We start from the raw sequence: 16,589 nt of genomic DNA on the forward strand, positions 1-16,589 counted from the left end.
AGGTGCTATTCTCAGGTGCTAAAGTAGAATAAGTTCACAATTTTGCCATTATATTCCAAAGCTCATTTATTTGATTACCACTTTATTGTTCACCACAACCTATATTAGTCCCTTTTTATTATAATTTTAAACTATAATTCTAACTTTAAAAAATTACCTTTATAGTACTACCTACTATCATATTCCCAAGCTCTATTATATGATCATCACTTTATTTGTATTAGTCCCTTAGCTCATTATTTTACATTTGTTAAATAATTCAAGTGCTCTTTTTTAGCTTAAGACTATTTACTTTGTTTTATACTTAACTCTAACTATAGATTCACTACAAATCTTATGATTACAAGCATTGATCCTGATACCAACCTCTTATTTAATGACTTAAATGAATCAAACAGTTACTGTAATTACTACACTGCAGAACAATCAAAGGAACTTCTCAGTGCCAACAACAACATAACTATCTTTAACTACAATATCAGATCTTTAAGCAAGCATTACGATGACCTCATAGCATTACTAAATTCCTTACATGCCAATATGTCCATCATTACACTAACTGAAACCTGGCTAAAGCCTGATAGTACAGATGTCTATGCCATTCCTGGTTACACAGCCATACACAACTGTAGGCCAGACCAACAAGGGGGTGGCACAGCCATATACTACTCAGACCAACTAGAATGTATCACTAATACTTGCACAAGGGATGAACATGGGGAATATATAATAGCTAAATTCAAATCCAAATACCTACAAAAACCTCTCACATTGATAAACATCTACAGAGTTCCACAGTCAAACATTAGCCAATTTAGTCAAAATCTAGGAAGTATGATAACTGATGCACGCATGAACAAAGATCACTTACTACTCTCAGGTGACTTCAATATAAATCTCCTGCAAGACCAGGACCCACACGTTACTGAATTCACAAACACAATGAGTAACTGTATGTTACTACCAACAGTAACAAAACCTACAAGAGTTACAGAGACTAGTGTTTCCCTACTTGACCACATCTGGACCAACACCATATCCCCTTTAAAATCAGGCATAATTACAGATAATACCACAGACCACTACCCTACTTTCCTCATAACAACTCTTGGTAAACTACCCCAAGACACTACTAAAGTCACCTTCAGACTTCACAATGAGGCAGCCATTAATAACTTCACAACAGCAGTAGCAAACATTGATTGGCACACTGAGCTAGAAATCTATACAGATATTGACGAATGTATTAATAATTTTTTAAAAAAGACCCAATACCTCTATAACAAGCACTTCCCTAAAAAAACTAAACAGATGACAGCAAAGAGACTGAACAGTCCCTGGCTAACACCCAGCATTCTCAAATCCATAAATACAAAACACCAATATGAAAAACAGTACAGAATGGGTCACATAACCAGAGACCAAACAAAACGTTACTCGTCAATCCTAACCAGCCTGATAAGAAGGGCAAAAAAATTGTATTATGAGAACAGATTATCCAACTTACGAGGTGATATAAAAAAGACCTGGAAAGCCCTATCAGAAATTCTGGGAACAAAAAAGATATCACGAAATAGCGAAATAAAATTAGCAAAATCAGATGAACCCCAACTCCCACCAACAGAAACAGCAAACAGACTCAATGATTTCTTCTCCACTATAGGACAAAACCTTGCCAATAAAATCCCAAGCTCAGATACCCCACCAAATGACTACCTCACCGGCAACTACCCGAACACACTGTTCCAAGCTCCGACTAACCCATACGAAGTCTCCCTTATTATCAATGCACTAAAAAACAAGGCAGGAGATTTAAGTACCTTACCACCCTTTATATACAAAAAAGTGTCACAAGTGCTATCTCCAATCATTGCAACACTCTTTAACAAATCCATTGAATCCTCCACCTTCCCTACAGTACTCAAAATAGCAAGGGTCACCCCGATCCACAAAGGAGGAGACCAAACAGAGTTGAATAACTATAGGCCAATATCCAACTTACACCCTCTCTCAAAAATCTTCGAAAAATTAATTCATAAACGAATCTACTCCTACCTTATCTCCCAAAACATACTCAACCCCTGCCAATTTGGATTCAGGCCTAATAAAAATACTAATGATGCTATTATACACATGCTAGAACATATATACACTGCAATAGAGAAAAAAGAAGTCCCACTGGGGATCTTCATTGACTTACGTAAAGCTTTTGATACAGTTGACCATGACTTGCTCCACGTAAAATTGTCACACTATGGTATAAGAGGGCACTCTCTCAACTACCTCAAGTCATACCTCAGCAACAGAAGCCAATATGTGTACGCAAATGGGGCAAACTCTTCTGCGCAACCAATTACAGTTGGTGTCCCACAGGGAAGTGTCCTTGGCCCTCTTCTATTTCTCCTATACATAAATGACCTTCCAAATGCTTCGCAATTACTCAAACCCACACTATTTGCAGATGACACTACATACGTCTTCTCTCACCCGAGCCCAGTCACACTAGCCAATACTGTAAATACCGAATTACAGAAAATATCTACCTGGATGAGGACTAACAAACTTACACTAAACATTGACAAAACCTACTTCATTCAGTTTGGTAACAGAGCTACAGATGTCCCTCTTAACATAATGATAAACGGATCACCTATCACAAAGCTAACAGAGGGAAAATTCTTAGGAATCCACCTTGATAATAGACTCAAATTTCATACACATATACAACAAATTTCTAAGAAAATTTCCAAGACTGTAGGCATACTATCGAAGATACGGTACTATGTTCCACAGTCAGCCCTCCTGGCCCTATATCACTCTCTTATTTACCCCTATCTCACCTATGGAATTTGTGCATGGGGCTCAACAACAATTAACCATCTCAGACCACTAATTACCCAACAAAAGGCTGCAGTTAGAATGATAACAAATTCTCACTACAGGCAGCACACTCCACCAATATTCAATACACTAAACCTACTCACCATACAAAACATCCATACTTATTACTGCACCTATTACATACATAGAACACTTAACTCTGATATTAACCCTCCCCTCAAACATCTCCTTGCCAACCTCAACAGAACACATGACCATAACACAAGGCACAGATCACTCTTTGATGTTCCTCGTGTCCATCTCACACTATGCAAAAACTCAATGCACATAAAAGGCCCTAAAATCTGGAATTCATTACCTGTAAATATAAAAGAAACACTACCTGTTTATAAATTCAAGTCTCTACTCAAAGATCACTTACTCACCCAAAACCAAATAAATACTGAATAACTGAACCTTATAAATTGTATATCTTAAATGTTTCTCACAATTATATCACATAAATGTTAAACCTAAAACCGAATCTAGATAAGATAAGAGATTTCGTTCGGATTTTTAACCCCGGAGGGTTAGCCACCCAGGATAACCCAAGAAAGTCAGTGCGTCATCGAGGACTGTCTAACTTATTTCCATTGGGGTCCTTAATCTTGTCCCCCAGGATGCGACCCACACCAGTCGACTAACACCCAGGTACCTATTTGCTGCTAGGTGAACAGGACAACAGGTGTAAGGAAACGTGTCGAAATGTTTCCACCCGCCGGGAATCGAACCCGGGCCCTCCGTGTGTGAAGCGGGAGCTTTAGCCACCAGGCCACCGGGCCACCAAGCCACCACCTAACAGAATCCTTCATATGACTGAATGCAACCATATGACCTGTCTTTGTAATACTCACTTGTGCTTTATAGTAATCTGTTTACATTAATGTTTTATCACTGATTTCATCATTGCTTAGTTAATCTTAAGTTAATTTTAAGCCAGCCCGTAATGCTATGCATAGTATAAGTGGCTTTGGCATGCTGCTCTTATCTGTATTTTTTTGTACCTCTGTATGTGTGCACAAATGGGTAATAAATAAATAAATAAATAAATAAATAAATAAAACACAGAGTTCCATGAGTCTGGCCCTGGGGCAGAGTGCATGGGCATGTCATTTATCGCCTGTTCGAAGTCATTTGGCGTCAGGATAACATCGGATAGGCTTGTGTTAATCAAATTTTGTGGCTCTCTCATAAAAAATTCATTTTGATCTTCGACTCTCAGTCTGGTTAGCGGCTTGCTAAAAACTGAGTCATATTGGGACTTGAGTAGCTCACTCATTTCCTTGCTGTCATCTGTGTATGACCCATCTTGTTTAAGTAGGGCCCCAATACTGGACGTTGTTCTCGATTTTGATTTGGCATAGGAGAAGAAATACTTTGGGTTTCTTTCGATTTCATTTATGGCTTTTAGTTCTTCCCGCGATTCCTGACTCCTAAAGGATTCTTTTAGCTTAAGTTCGATGCTTGCTATTTCTCTGACCAGTGTCTCCCGAGATGCTCAGCATAACAAGTGGTTTTCTATGTAGTAGTATGTCATTGTTGTCAGCTAGGACTGTATAACATGTACATGTACTTGTAGTAAATAAAGATTATTATTATTATTATTATTATTATTATTATTATTATTATTATTATTATTATTCTTTTAGCCGCTCTGTTATTCTTTTCCGTCGCCTGTAAAGGGAGCGCCTGTCTCTTTCTATTTTACATCTACTCCTCCTTTTTCTTAGAGGAATAAGCCTTGTGCATACATCGAGTGCCACCGAGTTAATCTGTTCTAGGCATAAGTTGGGGTCTGTGTTGCTTAGTATATCTTCCCAGCTTATATCGGTTAGGACTTGGTTTACTTGGTCCCACTTTATGTTTTTGTTACTGAAGTTGAATTTGGTGAATGCTCCCTCGTGACTAATCTCATTTTGTCGGTCTGGGGCTCCGTGCATACATGTCCGAACCTCAATTATGTTGTGATCTGAGTATATTGTTTTTGATATGGTGACATTTCTTATCAGATCATCATTGTTAGTGAAGATGAGGTCTAGTGTATTCTCCAGTCTAGTAGGCTCTATTACTTGCTGGTTTAAATTGAATTTTGTGCAGAGATTTAAAAGCTCGCGTGAGTGTGAGTTTTCATCAGAGCTGCCTCCTGGTGTTATTACTGCAACAATATTATTTGCTATATTCCTCCATTTTAGGTGCCTTAAGTTGAAATCCCCCAGGAGCAAGATGTTTGGTGCAGGAACTGGAAGATTTTCCAGACATTGGTCGATTTTTAACAGCTGTTCCTGGAATTGCTGGGATGTTGCATCCAGAGGCTTGTAGACTACTACAATGACTAGGTTTTGGTTCTCGACCTTTACTGCTAAAACTTCCACTACATCATTTGAGGCATTAAGCAGTTCTGTGCAAACAAGTGACTCTGCAATGTACAGGCCAACCCCCCCCCCTTTTGCCTGTTCACTCTGTCACATCTGTATAGGTTGTAACCTGGGATCCATATTTCGTTGTCCAAGTGATTCTTTATGTGGGTCTCAGTGAAAGCCGCGAACATTGCCTTTGCCTCTGCAAGCAGTCCACGGATGAAAGGTATTTTGTTGTTTGTTGCTGGCTTTAGACCCTGTATATTTGCAAAGAAGAATGTTATCGGACTGGTGGTATTGTTGGTACTGGGGGGGGGGATTTTTTTTCCGGCATTAGTATCTGTATCTGTTGGTTTGGAGTGGAGGCCATCGACTGTGGCTCCACTCCAGGAATGACTGGATTTGGTGTACAATTTCTGCCATTTCCTGCCAGTTTTTTTTCCTTCCTGGCACTAAAAAACCTCTCCCTCTTGAGTGGCTGTGGCTACCCAGGTTTTCCCATGGCCTGGATGTTTTGTATCTTTTTGTCCCCTTTAGATGGTATGCCTGGCAATTTAAGTTATAGCACAGTCTTTCCTGTACTGAAGAGGTACACAGTTCAGGGTGAAAAAGCTTACAGGAAGGGAGTTTGCATTTTCCTGTTGTCATATGGGCATGGCATTTTCTAGGGTGGTCATAGTTGCACGTCCCATCTGTTTTTCCAGATTTCCCATGCCAGCAGATACCGAGTGCATAGTATGTGCACAGGCTTGGTTTCCGTTTGCCTTGGGTTTCTGTGACTGTATTCCCTGTTGGTGCATGTTTCCCTGTCTTACTTCTATCCTCCCTAGCACCAACAATGGAGCTCCCACCAGTTGTTTTTGGTAATATATCCTCACTATTGCTAGTGGAGTCCTCTTGTTTGCTATTTCCTGCGGTATTTCTAGTTTGTAATATTGGTTTTATCTTATCTTTGACTACACTTGTTTCCCTACTATGGCTCCTGTCCCCTATGAGGTCATTTATATGTATTTCTTCCTGCATATAATTCCCAACTACCTGGACAAAATCTCCAGCTTCACCATTACTGTCTTCCAGGACATTATTATTATTATTACAATCAAGGGGGAAGCGCTAAACCCGGAGGATTATACAGCGCCTGGGGGGGTATGTGGAAGGCATTCAGGCTTAATTTGGGGAACTGGAGCACAGATCCAATTCCCTAAATCAAGAGCCCCTCACCAACATCAAGGAACCTTCCTTGAGGGGTCTTCCAGGACAGCATCTCCAGCTTCACCATTACTGTCTCCCAGGACAGCCTCTCCAGATTCACCATTACTGTCTCCCAGGACAGCACCTCCAGCTTCACCATTACTGTCTCCCAGGACAGCACCTCCAGCTTCACCATTACTGTCTCCCAGGACAGCACTATCAGCCCCACATTTACTGACTACCAGGACATCATCTCCAGCCTTACAGTTTCTGACTACATGGCCAGTATCAAGGGCAGTACCATTCAGCCCAGACTTTTTATGTTCCCATCTGTTGTAGAAAGCTTCCAGGTTGTCTATGAAAGCAGCTTTGATGTTGACCTCTTTTAATACCCTTGTGATTTTAGTCCACAGATTTATCTCATTTGGGCATACCCAAAAACACTTCCCTGTTTTAATACTGCTTGTAGCTAGTTCTTGGATATCTGCACAAGGGGCGTGACACCAATTTCCACAAAAATGACAATTTATGCATGTGGAAGCCCGTTTGTTTGACTGACCACAGACTACACACAGCTTCATAGTGATTTGAATGGTTGAATTACTGCAATTCTACTAGCAACCTCTTGAATATTCTATTAATAACCTCCTTAAATGAAGCTCTAGCTATTTGTATTTCTGTTTCTAACTGTTTTTGTATATTGGACAGCTTACCGTGCACGTTCCTGATATATATTTAATGTTTGTGTTTATAAGGGCGCCTACAACCCCATCCGTTTACAGTCTGCTTTATTGTCCAACGAAACCGTTTGAAACCAGTCAAGGGTCTGTTGGTAATCCCCCTTATGTGTGCTGGGAGGCAGTTGAACAGTCTCGGGCCCCTGACACTTATTGTATGGTCTCTTAACGTGCTAGTGACACCCCTGCTTTTCATTGGGGGGATGGTGCATCGTCTGCCAAGTCTTTTGCTTTCGTAGTGAGTGATTTTCTTGTGCAAGTTCGGTACTAGTCCCTCTAGGATTTTCCAGGTGTATATAATCATGTATCTCTCCCTCCTGCGTTCCAGGGAATACAGGTTTAGGAACCTCAAGCGCTCCCAGTAATTGAGGTGTTTTATCTCCGTTATGCGCACCGTGAAAGTTCTCTGTACATTTTCTAGGTCGGCAATTTCACCTGCCTTGAAAGGTGCTGTTAGTGTGCAACAATACTCCAGCCTAGATAGAACAAGTGACCTGAAGAGTGTCATCATGGGCTTGGCCTCCCTAGTTTTGAATTATTATTATTATTATAATCAAGGGGGAAGCGCTAAACCCGGAGGATTATACAGCGCCTGGGGGGGGATGTGGAAGGCATTCAGGCTTAATTCGGGGAACTGGAGCACAGATCCAATTCCCTAAATCAAGAGCCCCTCACCAACATCAAGGAACCTTCCTTGAGGGGCCTAGTTTTGAAGGTTCTCATTATCCATCCTGTCATTTTTCTAGCAGATGCGATTGATACAATGTTATGGTCCTTGAAGGTGAGATCCTCCGACATGATCACTCCCAGGTCTTTGACGTTGGTGTTTCGCTCTATTTTGTGGCCAGAATTTGTTTTGTACTCTGATGAAGATTTTATTTCCTCATGTTTACCATATCTGAGTAATTGAAATTTCTCATCGTTGAACTTCATATTGTTTTCTGCAGCCCACTGAAAGATTTGGTTGATGTCCGCCTGGAGCCTTGCAGTGTCTGCAATGGAAGACACTGTCATGCAGATTCGGGTGTCATCTGCAAAGGAAGACACGGTGCTGTGGCTGACATCCTTGTCTATGTCGGATATGAGGATGAGGAACAAGATGGGAGCTAGTACTGTGCCTTGTGGAACAGAGCTTTTCACCGTAGCTGCCTCAGACTTTACTCTGTTGACGACTACTCTCTGTGTTCTGTTAGTGAGGAAATTATAGATCCATCGACCGACTTTTCCTGTTATTCCTTTAGCACGCATTTTGTGCGCTATTACGCCATGGTCATACTTGTCGAAGGCTTTTGCAAAGTCTGTATATATTACATCTGCATTCTTTTTGTCTTCTAGCGCATTTAGGACCTTGTCGTAGTGATCCAATAGTTGAGACAGACAGGAGCGACCTGTTCTAAACCCATGTTGCCCTGGGTTGTGTAACTGATGGGTTTCTAGATGGGTGGTGATATTGCTTCTTAGGACCCTTTCAAAGATTTTTATGATATGGGATGTTAGGAAGTATTTCTTCAGCCACAGAGTATTTAGGAAGTGGAATAGTTTGGGAAGCGATGTAGTGGAGTTAGGATCCATACATAGCTTTAAGCAGAGGTACGATAAAGCTCATGGTTCAGGGAGAGTGACCTAGTAGCGACCAGTGAAGAGGCGGGGCCAGGAGCTTGGACTCGACCCCTGCAACCTCAACTAGGTGAGTACAACTAGGTGAGTACACACACACACATATACAGGATTTACACCTTCCTGTGAAGTGACCCTATAACCCTTCCTTTCCCCCCCATCTCTCTCCCTCTCCTCTCCTCTCTCTTCCCCTCTCTCTCTCTCTCTTTCTCTCATCCTCTCTTTCATCCTCTCTCTCTTCCTTTCACTCTTTCTCTCTCTCCCTCTCTCTCTTCCTCTCTTACTCTCTCTCTTCCTCTTCTTTTCTCTCTCTCTCTCTTCCCTTGTCACTCCCCCCTCTCTCTTACCTTTTCCCTTTCTCACTTTCTCCCCCTTTTTCCCTTCTTTTCCCCTCCTTCTAGGCTCCCCTTCTCTCTCTCCCTATCTCTCACTCTCTCCCCCTTTTTCTTTTTCTCTTTCTCTCTCTCTTTCATTAAAAAAAAAAAAATGGTTGGGACTCGCAGGAATCAGGGGTCAGATGACAATGGTACTGGTAGGGAGGAATGGATGGAGGAACAGTGGAAAAGGATAGAGCAAGAATGGGAGAGAAAATTAGGAGAGCTTTCTGAAAAAATGGAGAAAGAGCTCTCTGTGAAATGGGAAAAGAGGTTGGAGAAGGAGACGAAGAAATGGGAGGCACAAGTCGAAACTGCAGTAGCCAGGGTAAAGGTCCTAGAATTTGAGGTAAACAGGGTGAAGCAAGTCTCAGGGGTAGTGACCAGTGAAGACACACCATACGATGATGAGAGGCTGAACAGGAATTAAGGAGATATGAATTATGCTAAGGTCATATCAGCCTGCAAAGAAGGGCCAGTGAGTGGAAGGGAAGAGCAGATGGGTGTAGATGGAGAGGGAGATAGGTCGAATGCTGAGGCACAACCATGCTATCAAGAGCCACTGGAAAAATCAAGGGAGAAAATGACCACATACAGACAGGAACTAGAGTCACAGAGGAAGAGGCAATGGGAGGAGGAAAGGGCAAAATCAGTGATTATCCTTGGGCTTCGGGAGAGAGAGGAAAGGACACACACTGAAAGACGGCAGGAAGAAAGAAAGGAGATTGAGAAAATCATCACGGAAATAGGGGGAGAAGACATGGATGAGATTGTAAATTTTCAGAGAATAGGGGGGTACTTGAAGGGGAGAAACCGACTGATCAAGCTGATTCTCAGGACAGAAACAGTGCAGAACAGGATCCTCCAAGAGAAACCACGGTTGAAAAGTTCGGAAGAGTACAAGAAGGTGTTCCTAGACAGAGACAGAACACAAACAGAGAGAAAGCAGCTGAGGGAGAGGACAAAAAAGCGAAAGGAGCTAGGAAAGGAGACAAGAATGGAACCAGCAGAGGTCAGTCAGAGCAGAACAGAGCAGCAAGGGCAAGCACACACACAACTATCCTCAGAACCCCACAACCTATCACACCATCCCAACACACAATACAATCCATACCCACAGCTTCCACCCAACCCCCAACCATAGAATCCCACAGTAAGCTACCAGGTCTCCCACCCCCACAGGCCCCCCAAACCACAGTGTTGGAAAGGAAACTGAAGGTATGGTACACAAACGCTGATGGAATAACAAACAAGTGGGAGGAGTGGCACGAAAGAGTCAAAGAGGCATCACCAGACATCATAGCAATCACAGAAACCAAGCTTACAGGTATGATAACAGATGCCATCTTTCCAGCGGGATACCAGATCCTGAGAAAAGACAGAAGGAACAGGGGGGTGGGTGGAGGAGTGGCATTGCTGATCAAACACCAATGGAATTTTGATGAGCTGGAGAGAGGAGACAGCGGAGAAGAAAGTGATTACATAGCAGGAACGCTTCACTCTGGTGGTCCCAAGGTGATAATTGCAGTAATGTATAACCCACCACAGAACAGCAGGAGGCCAAGGCAAGAGTATGATGAGAGCAATAGAGCGATGGTTGACACACTGGCTGCAGTGGCCAGAAGAGCTCATGCATGCAGGACAAAGCTCCTGATCATGGGCGACTTTAACCACAAGGAGATCGAATGGGAGAACTTGGAGCCACATGGGGGCCAAGATACATGGAGGACTAAGATGATGGAGGTGGTACTGGAAAACTTCATGTACCAACACGTAAGGGACACTACAAGAGAGAGAGGAGAGGATGAACCAGCAAGACTGGACTTAGTATTCACCTTGAGTAGTGCAGATATTGAGGACATCACATATGAAAGACCCCTTGGGGCCAGCGATCATGTGGTTTTGAGCTTTGAATACACAGTCAAGCTACAAGTGGAGGGGGAAGCAGGAAGGCAAGGACAAATGAAACCAAACTACAGGAAAGGGGACTACACAGGAATGAGGAACTTCCTGAATGAGGTTCAGTGGGACAGAGAACTGGCAGGGAAGCCAGTTAATGAGATGATGGAATATGTAGCAACGATGTGCAAGGAGGCTGAGGAGAGGTTTGTACCCAAGGGTAACAGGAATAATGAAAAAGCCAGGATGAGCCCATGGTTCACCCAAAGATGCAAGGAGGCAAAAACCAAGTGTGCTAGGGAATGGAAGAAATATAGAAGGCAAAGGACCCAGGAGAATAAGGAGAGCAGTCGTAGAGCCAGAAACGAATATGCACAGATAAGAAGGGAGGCCCAACGTCAATATGAAAACGACATAGCAGCAAAAGCCAAATCTGACACGAAACTGTTATACAGCCACATCAGGAAGAAAACAACCGTTAAGGACCAGGTAATCAGGCTAAGGAAGGAAGGAGGAGAGACAACAAGAAATGACCGTGAAGTATGTGAGGAACTCAACAAGAGATTCAAAGAAGTGTTCACAGAGGAGACAGAAGGGGCTCCAGAAAGACAGAGAGGTGGGGTACACCACCATGTGCTGGACATAGTACACACAACAGAGGAAGAAGTGAAGAGGCTTCTGAGTGAGCTAGATACCTCAAAGGCAATGGGGCCAGATAACATCTTTCCATGGGTCCTGAGAGAGGGAGCAGAGGCGCTATGTGTACCCCTAACAACAATATTCAATACAACTATCGAAAAAGGGAGATTGCCTGAGGCATGGAAGACAGCAAATGTGGTCCCAATCTTTAAAAAAGGAGACAGACATGAAGCACTAAACTACAGACCAGTGTCACTGACATGTATAGCATGCAAAATCATGGAAAAGATTGTCAGGAGAAGAATGGTGGAACATCTAGAAAGGAATGATCTCATCACCAGCAGACAACATGGTTTCAGAGACGGGAAATCCTGTGTCACAAACCTACTGGAGTTCTATGACATGGTGACAGCAGTAAGACAAGAGAGAGAGGGGTGGGTGGATTGCATTTTCTTGGACTGCAGGAAGGCGTTTGACACAGTACCACACAAGAGATTAGTGCAAAAACTGGAGGACCAAGCAGGGATAACAGGGAAGGCACTGCAATGGATCAGGGAATACTTGTCAGGAAGACAGCAGCGAGTAATGGTACCAGGACACATTGAAACAATGATACCAGGACACATTGAAACAATGATACCAGGACACATTGAAACAATGATACCAGGACACATTGAAACAATGTCAGAGTGGGCACCTGTGACCAGTGGGGTCCCACAGGGGTCAGTCCTAGGACCAGTGCTGTTTCTGGTATTTGTGAACGACATGACGGAAGGAATAAACTCCGAGGTGTCCCTGTTTGCAGATGACGTGAAGTTGATGAGAAGAGTTCAGTCGATCGAAGACCAGGCAGAACTACAAAGGGATCTGGATAGGCTGCAGACCTGGTCCAGCAACTGGCTCCTGGAGTTCAATCCCACCAAGTGCAAAGTCATGAGGATTGGGGAAGGGCAAAGAAGACAGCATACGGAGTACAGTCTTGGGGGCCAGAGACTACAAACATCACTCAAGGAAAAAGATCTTGGGGTGAGTATAACACCAGGCACATCTCCTGAAGCGCACATCAACCAAATAACTGCTGCAGCATATGGGCGCCTAGCAAACCTCAGAACAGCATTCCGACATCTTAATAAGGAATCGTTCAGGACCCTGTACACTGTGTACGTTAGGCCCATATTGGAGTATGCGGCACCAGTTTGGAACCCACACCTAGCCAAGCATGTAAAGAAACTAGAGAAAGTGCAAAGGTTTGCAACAAGACTAGTCCCAGAGTTAAGAGGTATGTCCTATGATGAGAGGTTAAGGGAAATCAACCTGACGACACTGGAGGACAGGAGAGAGAGGGGGGACATGATAACGACTTACAAAATACTGAGAGGAATTGACAAGGTGGACAAAGACAGGATGTTCCAGAGACTGGACACAGCAACACGGGGACACAGTTGGAAGCTGAAGACACAGATGAATCAAAGGGATGTTAGGAAGTATTTCTTCAGCCACAGAGTAGTCAGGAAGTGGAACAGTTTGGGAAGCGATGTAGTGGAGGCAGGATCCATACATAGCTTTAAGCAGAGGTACGATAAAGCTCATGGTTCAGGGAGAGTGACCTAGTAGCAACCAGTGAAGAGGCGGAGCCAGGAGCTTGGACTCGACCCCTGCAACCTCAACTAGGTGAGTACAACTAGGTGAGTACACACACACACACACACACACACATGGTAATGCATTATTTACAGCTAGCAAAGTCAGGGTATTTCTCCAGAATGGTCTGTAATATTTGTTGAAGCCAAGGGAATAAGTCATTCTGTCTGAGTTTTTGGGTTATCCTAGGTTCTATACACATATGCTGCTATGTATGATATAATCTATGTAACTATTAGTGAATACCTGAATAAACTACTGGATATTTTTCTTCTTTATGGACACCACGGGAAAGTGTGTAATTCTTTCCATTTTCTTTGATGTTTTTCCGTCTCTGGAATCCCTCTTTGGCTCATATGAGGCTGCTTTTATTGCTTCAGGTGTCGTAAGAACCAGCTTTACTTTCTATGCCATTGTCTTGTTGAACAAGTTTTACCCCCTACCTTCTCCTAGTTCCTCAATTATTATTATTATAATAAAAAAGAAGCGCTAAGCCACAAGGGCTATCCTAGTTCCTCAAATTTAAACCCTTGGGCACTCCCATTCTTGATCAGCTCATACTTTCTACAAAGTCTCAAGTTAATGCCTTCTTCATTCTCAGTCAATATCAACGTGCTCTCTTTTCTGTGAATGTAGAACCCCAGACCTGCTCAGAACGTTCCAAGCTGCACTAACAAATGCAAGGAATAAAAAGCAAAAACTTAGGCAACAGGAATGGGAACAGTTTGTTAGTGTATTAAATAGGTCCACCCCTTTAAGTTTGGCTTGGAAAGGTATAAATAAAATAACCAGGAAAAAGACTGGCAATGTTGCTCATCCCTTTCCTCTTGAAAAAGCAAATGACCTCATAAATGACTGGTCCAAAACATCCAGGCATGAAAACCTTCCATCTCATATTTGAAAAAATTTAGAGTACTTCTGAAGAAATGTTGAAACTGATTAATTTTATGAGCCAAAATATTGATGAGAGTGATTGCCTCTTTACCGAGTATGAATTAGACAATGCATTAACTAAAGGTCGATCAACTGCTCCTGGAGAGGATGGTATAACCTATGATATTCTCAGAACTCTAAGGCATGTGCCTGATAACCCTTTGTTGGTACTGTATAATCTCAGTTACATTGAGGGTATTCTTCCTACTTCCTGGACCAATAGCCTCATTGTGCCTATCCCTAAGCCCCAACATTTAGGCCGATCTCCTTAACTAGTTGTCTTTGTAAAACTTTTGAAAGAATGATACTTAACAGACTGTACTACAGAATCAGACACCAACTATCCCCCTACCTCTATGGGTTCATGAAAGGTAAAAGTGTGCAGAACTGTATTTCCACCTTTCTCACTGCACACACCTCTACTAGTATTACCACTTTTCTTGATCTAAAATCTGCATTTGATATTGCGAACAGAACCGTTATACTACATGAACTAGCCAAAATGAATATTGGTGGTAGCTTACTCTGCTGGATAATATGATACCTGTCAAATAGAGTATCCTCTGTCCTTTACCAAGGCTTCAGAAGTGATTCTAAAGAAATGTCTTTAGGTACACCGCAGGGAGGAGTTCTTAGTCCCATGCTATTTAATATTCTGATTAATGCTCTCCTAAATGCTCTACCTGCCTCACCTAAACATAGCTATAAGCTATGCTGATGATATCATGATCCATACAACAGGGCATAAGAAGATGAATACTATTCTTAATGAAGTTCAAGCAATTTGTAATCGACTAGGCCTCATAATATTTTCCTCTAAAACAAAGATATTAACAAGCAAACGACATCCCCCACCCATCCATTTGCAGGGTGAAATAATTAGCTACCTTAAAACTTAGATATCTTGGTGTAGATGTACCCTTTAACAAATCCACTATACCACAACTAAACAAGAAATGCAAAGCTAGGCTAAATGCTCTCAAAGCTGTTGCTGGCTACAACCCCAACTATGGTGCTACTGTGAGAATGATGTACATAGCCTATGTTAGGTCCTTAATTGATTATGCTGCTCCCATGTTGATATTAGCTAGAGAAAGTTCTCTCCGACCCTTGGAGTTAATGCAAAATAAAGCTCTCAGGATTATTCTTGGCTGTCCCAGACCTACAAAAGTTCTTAACATGAGGAAGGAGCTTGGTATTTCTAGTATCAGTGATAGGATTGTTGAGATTAACACTGTACTTGGTATTAGAATGTTGAGAAACGAACCAGACACTGTCACAATGAATCTTACCAAGTGTCTAGAGGTAAATACACACAGATCTAAATGGATTGTGAAAACGTGCAATTACATTAAGTTTTATAACCTGCATGAACTGTATCACTGTAGGCAACAAGAGCATTTCACCCCTCCGTGGAAGATGTGTTCATTTAATATCACATACCTGCAAGTCCCTCCCAAGAAGCTCATTGCTAGTAATCCCTTCCTTAAATCTCTTGTTAGAGCAACTGCTCAAGAAGAAATTTCTCACCTAGCTGGTATTAATAAGTTATCACAAGTTATATACACTGATGGATCTAAACAGGAGTCTTCTGGCAGGGGTGCATCTGGTATTGTTGCCACCTCCCTTGTTAAGAACGATAATAAATTTGTTGAGTTAGGCATAAGAATTAACAACTGGGCATCTCCACTGCAAACTGAATTGTTTGCAATCCTAATGGCGCTAAAGCTAACCTATGACACTGAGCTTGACTTCATCATCATTACTGATTCTATGTCATCAATGAAGGCTCTTGACTCGTATGAAGACTCCAACAACATGCTCATTGGAGAAGCCAGGTATAGATACTCAAAAATTAGGGACAAAGGAATTAATGTACAATTGCTATGGATCCCATCACACATTGGATTACTCCTTCATGATAAAGTTGATATGTTAGCCAAGAAGAGTACCCAGAAGGAGAATGTAGAATATAACTTTGGTATAACTGTGTCTAGCATTAGGAATAATATTAGGAGAGAAGTAAATAATGAAAATGATTGTTATAGGAATGCAGTTAGAAGCCTGAGTAGATCTATAACCCACTATGATAACATGAACATAGATAAGTATATTTATGGAGCAACGTGCAATGTGAACAGACTGACTGATGTTGTAGTGGCCAGGCTTAGGCTTGGTTACAAGTACACTTCTGGCAGTTTGGGAGACACACAGATGATGATCAAACTAAATGTAAATTATGTGATCAGGCATATGGTCACTCTCTTGAACACTATGTGCTTATTTGTCGACTTATTGAGGAATACAGAGACAGACAGTAT

The sequence above is a fragment of the Cherax quadricarinatus genome, chromosome 1, assembly GCF_038502225.1.
Source record: "Cherax quadricarinatus isolate ZL_2023a chromosome 1, ASM3850222v1, whole genome shotgun sequence".
NCBI classification, from domain to species: domain Eukaryota; kingdom Metazoa; phylum Arthropoda; class Malacostraca; order Decapoda; family Parastacidae; genus Cherax; species Cherax quadricarinatus.